The sequence below is a fragment of the Rutidosis leptorrhynchoides genome, chromosome 11, assembly GCF_046630445.1.
Source record: "Rutidosis leptorrhynchoides isolate AG116_Rl617_1_P2 chromosome 11, CSIRO_AGI_Rlap_v1, whole genome shotgun sequence".
In the NCBI taxonomy this organism is placed as follows: domain Eukaryota; kingdom Viridiplantae; phylum Streptophyta; class Magnoliopsida; order Asterales; family Asteraceae; genus Rutidosis; species Rutidosis leptorrhynchoides.
In genome coordinates, this window is record NC_092343.1 from 199,042,974 (window position 1) to 199,050,324 (window position 7,351).

The following is a 7,351-nucleotide window of genomic DNA, read 5'->3' on the forward strand; positions in this document are numbered from 1 at the left end:
CATTTAACCTTACTAGGTTACTTACTGGTTTTGAGATTCTATTAGCTTTGCAATCATTTCGTCCAAATTTGTCTTTTTCTCATCGGTTTGTGGCAGTTTATTAAAATAACCAGGTCTTTGCTGATTGTAAGTATTGTTAGATACTTCTTGATTGCTAGGACCTTGTTGGTTGTTGTGCTGAGCATTTGGATTGTACGGAACATTTTGATTTCGATTATAGTTTGGCCTTGGCGGTTGATAATTATTTTGATAATTATTTCCCGGCCTTTGGTTCATATATGAAACATTCTCTCTTTGTTCCATTGTTTGTTCAACACTGAGACAATCTTTTGTAAAATGTGGTCCTCCACACTGCTCATAACTGATTCGTATTGCGTGAATATCTTTAGTCATCTTTTCCATTAGTCTTTCGAAAGCATCTAACTTTGCAGAAATTGAATCATAGTCATGGCTAGAATCGGCTCTAGCCGCTTTAGATGAACGAAAAATATCATTTTCTTGATGCCACTCATGTGAGTGGGAGGCTGTGTTATCAATAATTTTGTGAGCTTCGGTTGCGGTTTTCTTCATAATGGAACCACCAGCTGCTGTGTCGATGTCTTTTCGTGTAGCGACGTCGACTCCTTTGTAAAATATTTGCACCATTTGAAAAGTGTCTAAACCATGTTGAGGACATCCTCTTAACATTTTTCCGAATCTTGTCCATGCCTCAAATAACGTTTCATTTGGCTTTTGCACAAACGTGGCAATTTTTCCTTGAAGTCTCACGGCTTTAGATGCCGGAAAGAATCTTTTAAGAAATTTCTCAACTAAAACATGCCATGTATCAATCGCTCCTTCAGGTAACGATTTTAGCCAATCTTTGGCTCCCCCCTTTAAAGTCCAGGGGAATAACATAAGATAAATAGTTTCATTCTCAATTTCTCGAATTTTAAATATATTACAGATCCTATTAAAAGTTTGAAGATGTTCGTTTGGATCTTCTTTTGTTGCACCACTAAATTGGCATTGATTAGTGATCATGTGTAGGATTTGTCCTTTGATTTCAAAATCTGGTGCATTAACATCTGGCTGATTAATGGCGTGACCTTTGCCTGTACGTGCAGCTCTCATTCGGTCTTCCATACTTTGAGGCTCAGTTTCTGCCATATCTGAATTTGTTGAATCTGAATCACTAGAAGATTCTGATTTAACAGTTTCTTCATCGATAATCTCCGGATGAATAATTTGTTGTTCAGGAGGAATGATTAGTGGTTCAGGATCTCTGAATTGTCCTTGAATATCCTCCGGGTCCTCAATTGTGAAGTCGGGTTCAAAAAATGGATTATCGGAAATTTGAATTGGAGTACTTGTTCGATTAGATGATGATTCTAAAGAAAAATCAATGGCGACAATATTGGCTAGATGTCTTGATCGAGTTATAGTTGGTGAACGTATGAAAGGTGGTGAACGTTTTGCTCGGTGCATTCACTGAATATCCTATTAGTTATAAAGATAAAAATTATATAAGTTATCAAATTAATAGACTTTTCTGATTTTGCTCACGTTTCGAATAGCCAATAGATGCAGCAGGTAGCCAGGACCCTTTAAATCGGATATCCACAACTCGCCACTAACAAATCCAACTATTAATACGAACCAGAAAATTTTGGATGTCTATTGATTTAATTGCTTAAAATAATTTTTCGTCGAAAATTTAAAGAAGATAAAAAAAAATCTATATCCTAAAAACTAGAGCGTAGAAATGAAAAAGAAAAAGCGCGTCGAAAAACAAAAGTCAAAAAAATAAACGTCGAAAAACAAAAGAACTAAAGTTTTACGTCTAAAGCTTAGCGTCTAAAAACTTAAATCTAAAGTTACTAAAAGTAAAAATATAATTCTAAAAGGAAATTGACAATTACTTATAAGGCACCAAAATCTATTAAAGCGAAAAACGATGTCGTAAATTTCTAAGGCTTCTAAAATCTAGATCTAAGAAAAAGATCTTAAGGGAAAATTACGGCAAAATTTAAAAACTAAACTTAAACTAAGCAAGGGCGAAAACAAAATAAAATTACAATTACGAAATAAACGATTAAAAAGACACAAATAATAAAAAGATATAATATAAAAATGATAAAGATAAAATTTATATAAAAAATTATTTTTATATTATTAGTTTATAAACAAATTAATTTATATAATTAATAATAATAATTAAACTTAATATTACTAATTATATATTAAAAACAAAATTAAACTAATTAATATTATTAAAACCCTAAAGAAATAATAATAAATAAATTAAAACCCTACCCATAATTAATGTGGTCTGAGGTTCTTTTCCTGTCAGCCTAATCCATGCATTCGCATGGATTTAATATGTCCAAATCATGCGATTGTATTAGCGTGCAGTCCAGATAAGTCTTGGGCTTCGATCAGGTCCGACCCAATTTCTGTTTTAATTATTATTATTTTTTTCTGATTTTTATTTATATAAAATATTTATATAAAATATAAAAACTTATATTTTAAAAACTTAATAAAAATACTTATTAATTTTACAAAATCTTAAAAAATATAAATATTTTTTTAACACTTATTATATAAATACAAAATGAAAATAAGAAATTATATATTTGTACAAAAATATAGATTACAAAAATATAGCGTTTTTACCGAGTTCCCCGGCAGCGGCGCCAAAAATACTTGATGTGCGAGAGGTGGTACGTGAAATACTATTATAGTTTACTACAAAATACTATTAAATACGATACAATTTACACAAGTTATTTATTTATAGAATGGATATACCTAAACCTTGCTACAACACTTATAGGCAGTGTACCTAATCGTAGAGTAGTGTAGTTTTTAGTAAGTCCGGTTCATTCCACAGGGATCCAGATGATTTTACACTATATTTTTCGACAACTATATTTGTGTATATATATATATATATATATATATATATATATATATATATATATATATATATATATATATATATATATATATATATATATATATATATATATATATAAGTATTATTATTATTATAAAAGGGGGGGTTTTATCATTTAATGACCGGTTTGTCGATTTTAAGTCTTATATCACAGTTAAAACCTAATGCAAAATATTAAATATAAATATAACTTAATTTAAAGCGTAAAGTAAATGACGAGAAATAAAAGTGCGATAATTAAAAGTGTGATAATTTAAAGTACGATAAATAAAATGACGGTAAATAAAAGTACGATGAGATATAAAATAAGGGAATTATGCTTATTTAAACTTCCATAATTATGATGTTTGACATTTTGATTTTAATTTATTACCATGGATTAATTGTCCTTTGTCCTGGATTATTTGATATGTCTATCTGGTTTTGTCCATAATAGTCCATCAGTCATAATTATAAAGTGCGAGAGTCTTCGCCAAATTAACCTTATACCCGAAGTCAAATATTTCAACTAATTGGGGACTTAAACCGTAACAAGGTTGTAATACTTTGTTAATGATTACACCAGGTTATCGACTGTATGTAATCCAAGGTTTTAATACTTTGTTAACAATTACACCAAATACCCTTAAATGTAATCCACCCCTCTTTAATGAGTCCATTGACTATTAATCCATCCCCGTCTCTGGTCAAATGAACAATTAATAGTATTTATAAATATCCCGCCCACCGTACCCGATCAAGTGTATGTGGTTATATATAAATACGTCAAATTATAAATCTCTATATTAAATTAACGAGATATCATTTAGTTAATCAAATATAAAGCCCATTAATAGCCCATAGTCCAATTTCCACAAGTTTCGGTCTTTTGTCCAAACTCCAATTATGGTCCAAAGCCCAATAACCCCGTCTTAATATTTAGTCCAACATCACGATTACTTCAGCTCAAATAAGTATAATAATAACTTAGCTACGAGACATTAATTTAAAAAGGTTGAACATAACTTACAATGATTATTTATCGCGTAGTGTTACACGGATAGAGTTTCGACTTACAAAACCTTAAAACATTCGCTAACCTTATTATTATTATTAACTTAAAATTAAAATTAAAATATAAATTTAAATATAAACTGAGAGAGTGAGAGATCAGATAGAAGAAGGTGTGTGTAATCTGGCCAGAATTCGTTGCAATTTATAGACCTAGAAAGTATCTGGTGGCCATGCGATCACATGACTGTGATGCCCAAATCCCATGCGATCGCAGGGACAGGCTGTCCAGAAACCATCCTTCATTTAAACGCGGGCTGCTCGATTTAAAAATAATATATAATATAATATATATAATTTTATATAATTATATATATATATTATATTATATTCTTGTGCCTAGTTAACTTGTAACTTTAGGTCCGTTGACTCGCGCATTGATAGTTGGTTCATGTCTTGGTTCCGGATTTTCGAATGTCCTTTTGTACATTTAGATATCTTGTACTTTGCATTCTGCGGCTTGTACTCTTGTAATTTTTAGACGTTTCTCATCAATAATTGGAACCACTTGAATTGTATCTTGTATATTTGAGCATTCTGGTCATTTGCGACTTCAAATCGTCGAATCTGTCTTTTATCTTCACCTTTTATTATTTAAACGATAATCACTTGAAAATAGAACATTGCAACTAAAAGCTTGTCTTTTTGGAAGGATAATGCTATGAAATATATGTTCGGTTTTGGCATTATCAAATATTCCCACACTTGAGCGTTGCTTGTCCTCAAGCAATATAGAACGTGAATATAACTTTACTAGAATCACTTCTTTATTCTTCACACCTTATACATCAGTGATTTTTATACGGCGGTATGAACAATGATAGTAACTATGACAACCCTCACTTTTCCCTTCTGAATTTACCAAACTGCCCTTAGGGTTTCAATGTCATATCCTGTGTATTAGCATTAGGGTTGTTATCCGGATATAATAGATAAAGTAATTAATACTTAAACCCTAATATTAATTAAAACCCTAAACCTAACCCTATACATTAAATACGAAACCCTAAATAGCATTTAATATTGAATATTAAACCCTAACCCTAATACTAAATAAATAATATAAACAATATGTCATAAAATAAATGTGACATTTATATGAATTAAAAATTTATAAGAACTAATATGAATTTAGTAAAAAATTATAAAAGCTAGGGTCTAAATACTAAATAAAATGTAATTTAAATAACCCTAATATTAATAATAATAATAATAAAAATATATATATATAAAATACATAAATAAATAATTAAAACCGTAAAAAAAATAAATAAATAATATGTATCAATATTTAATCGGCTGTAGGAAATAAAAAAAAGAGAAATATTAAACTTAATCTCTAAGCTTTGTTAGTCCTAGTTTAATTCTAATTAGAGTCCTTGATCTCCAAACTTTTTGAGTAAGATTAGGAAATCCAACAACCCTATATAAACCCCTAATTTTTCCATTCGTTCATCACAAATTAAACCCCAAATCTGCTGCATAGTTTAGTCGACTTGTTCTCCTGCTTTCTCTCAATTTTCTGTCGATCAAAAAGCTCCCATAAACCCCCAACCTGCAACGACTACAAACCCCTCCAAACAGTCCTTCAATCGCTACTTTCTGCAGCTTGTTTCTGTAGCTGATTAATTTTTGTTTCGACACCTCAAACAGTCCCACAAATCGACCTGGTTGCTGCGTCTTATTTTCTGGTTTATCCTGCTGCTTTTCGTGATCAAAATAGCATGCACAATGGTCCATTGTTGCTGCATAGTTGTTGCTGTATTTGCTGTTATCTGTGAAACCATAACAGCCCAGGAAAAACACTTGTTTATCGTATTATTGTTGCTGAATCTGCCTGCTGCTGTACCTGCTTTCTGTCGTGACAAATCAGACCCAAAAACACCCCTTTTGGGTCGTCCTTGCTACTGCTGTTTTCTGTTTCTGCGTTGCATCATCATCATCAAATCTTAGTCTCCAATCTTGATAAGGTAGTCACAAAACCCTAGTTCAATCATGCTAATTTATTTACTTTAAGTTATTGATATAAGTAGTAGGGTTAGGTAATGATAAAGATTATGATCAAGTGTTATGATTAATTATTAATAAGAAGATGATGAAGTATGATGTGTTAGTAATAAGGTTAAAGATAAAAGATGTATGATTATGAATAATAAGATACTAGGTTATGAATGATATTAGTTAATGATAAACACAAGATTATGAATTAATGAATAGGATTAAAAGTATGTCTATGATTTAAGGATTAATAAGTTAGTTAAATAAATATAAGATTAAAGTTATTAAGTTATGATGCCCATAAAACTAGTTTGATAAGTTAAAGATTATGATTTAATGTGTTAATGATTAATGAGATAATAATGATTAAGAGTAAAGGTTATGAATGTTAATAAGTTCATAGGTCATGATTATGATTAATGGGATTAATTGTAAAATATGAGAGTGTATTATAAATAATAATGAAAGATTAGGGTTAAGGTATGATCATGATCTTTGATAAGAAGTTGATTAAATTAGGTAGAGATTGTGATTAAAAGATATAATGGAAGTTATGATGATGATTATTAAAGATCATAAACTTAAAAGTATATGGTTAGTAAGATTAGGAACTATGGTTATGAAAAGTTGTTATAATAAAAAGATATGGTTTTATGTGCATGAGGGTAATTAATAAGCAGTAAAGAAGATGATATAAATGCATGCATACGTATGTATGTGCATGTATACATTGTAGGTATATGTGTGTGTGTATATGTAAATATATACATACGTGTATATGTATGTGTATATATGTATGTATATGTACGGGTGTATGTATGTATGAATGTGTATTGTGTAAGTTATATAAGTTAGTAAACATAATAATGAAAAGTAATAAGTGTATATATATATATATACATATATGTATCATCTTACACTTATGTATATGTAACACCTACATCTAATATATATATATATATCATATAGTTAAGAAAACATATATGTATAATAATAAATAAAGAATATATATGTATGTATCATATAGGTATAATTATACAGGTAACATAATAGTTGATTATTAAAGTAATTAATAATACTATTATTAGTATAACCTATACACTTATCTATATAGTAACACTTAAGTACACTAAGTATATTATCACTTATATAAATATAACTTTTCTCAAAAAAAGGTCCCTGTTAATATAGTTTACTATATTAATAAACAAACTTATGTCTAATAGAAATTAACTAATTAAACATTACATCTCTAGGTTGAGATCTCCGATTACATACTCCGTTCTTACTACTTGCCTGGAATATCTACTTGCTACTAAGGTGAACTTCATATCCCCTCTTTTTACTATTTCTTAACTGTTT

The 7,351-nt window shown here is 29.5% G+C and overlaps 1 non-coding gene across 1 annotated transcript; it reads left to right on the top strand.

Annotated features, from left to right (window-relative positions):
- Positions 1 to 658: 658 nt before the first annotated feature.
- On the top strand, positions 659 to 765 carry LOC139878933 (small nucleolar RNA R71). Its single transcript, XR_011769794.1, has one exon. It is a non-coding gene; the product is annotated as a small nucleolar RNA R71 (small nucleolar RNA).
- The last annotated feature ends 6,586 nt before the right edge of the window (positions 766 to 7,351 follow it).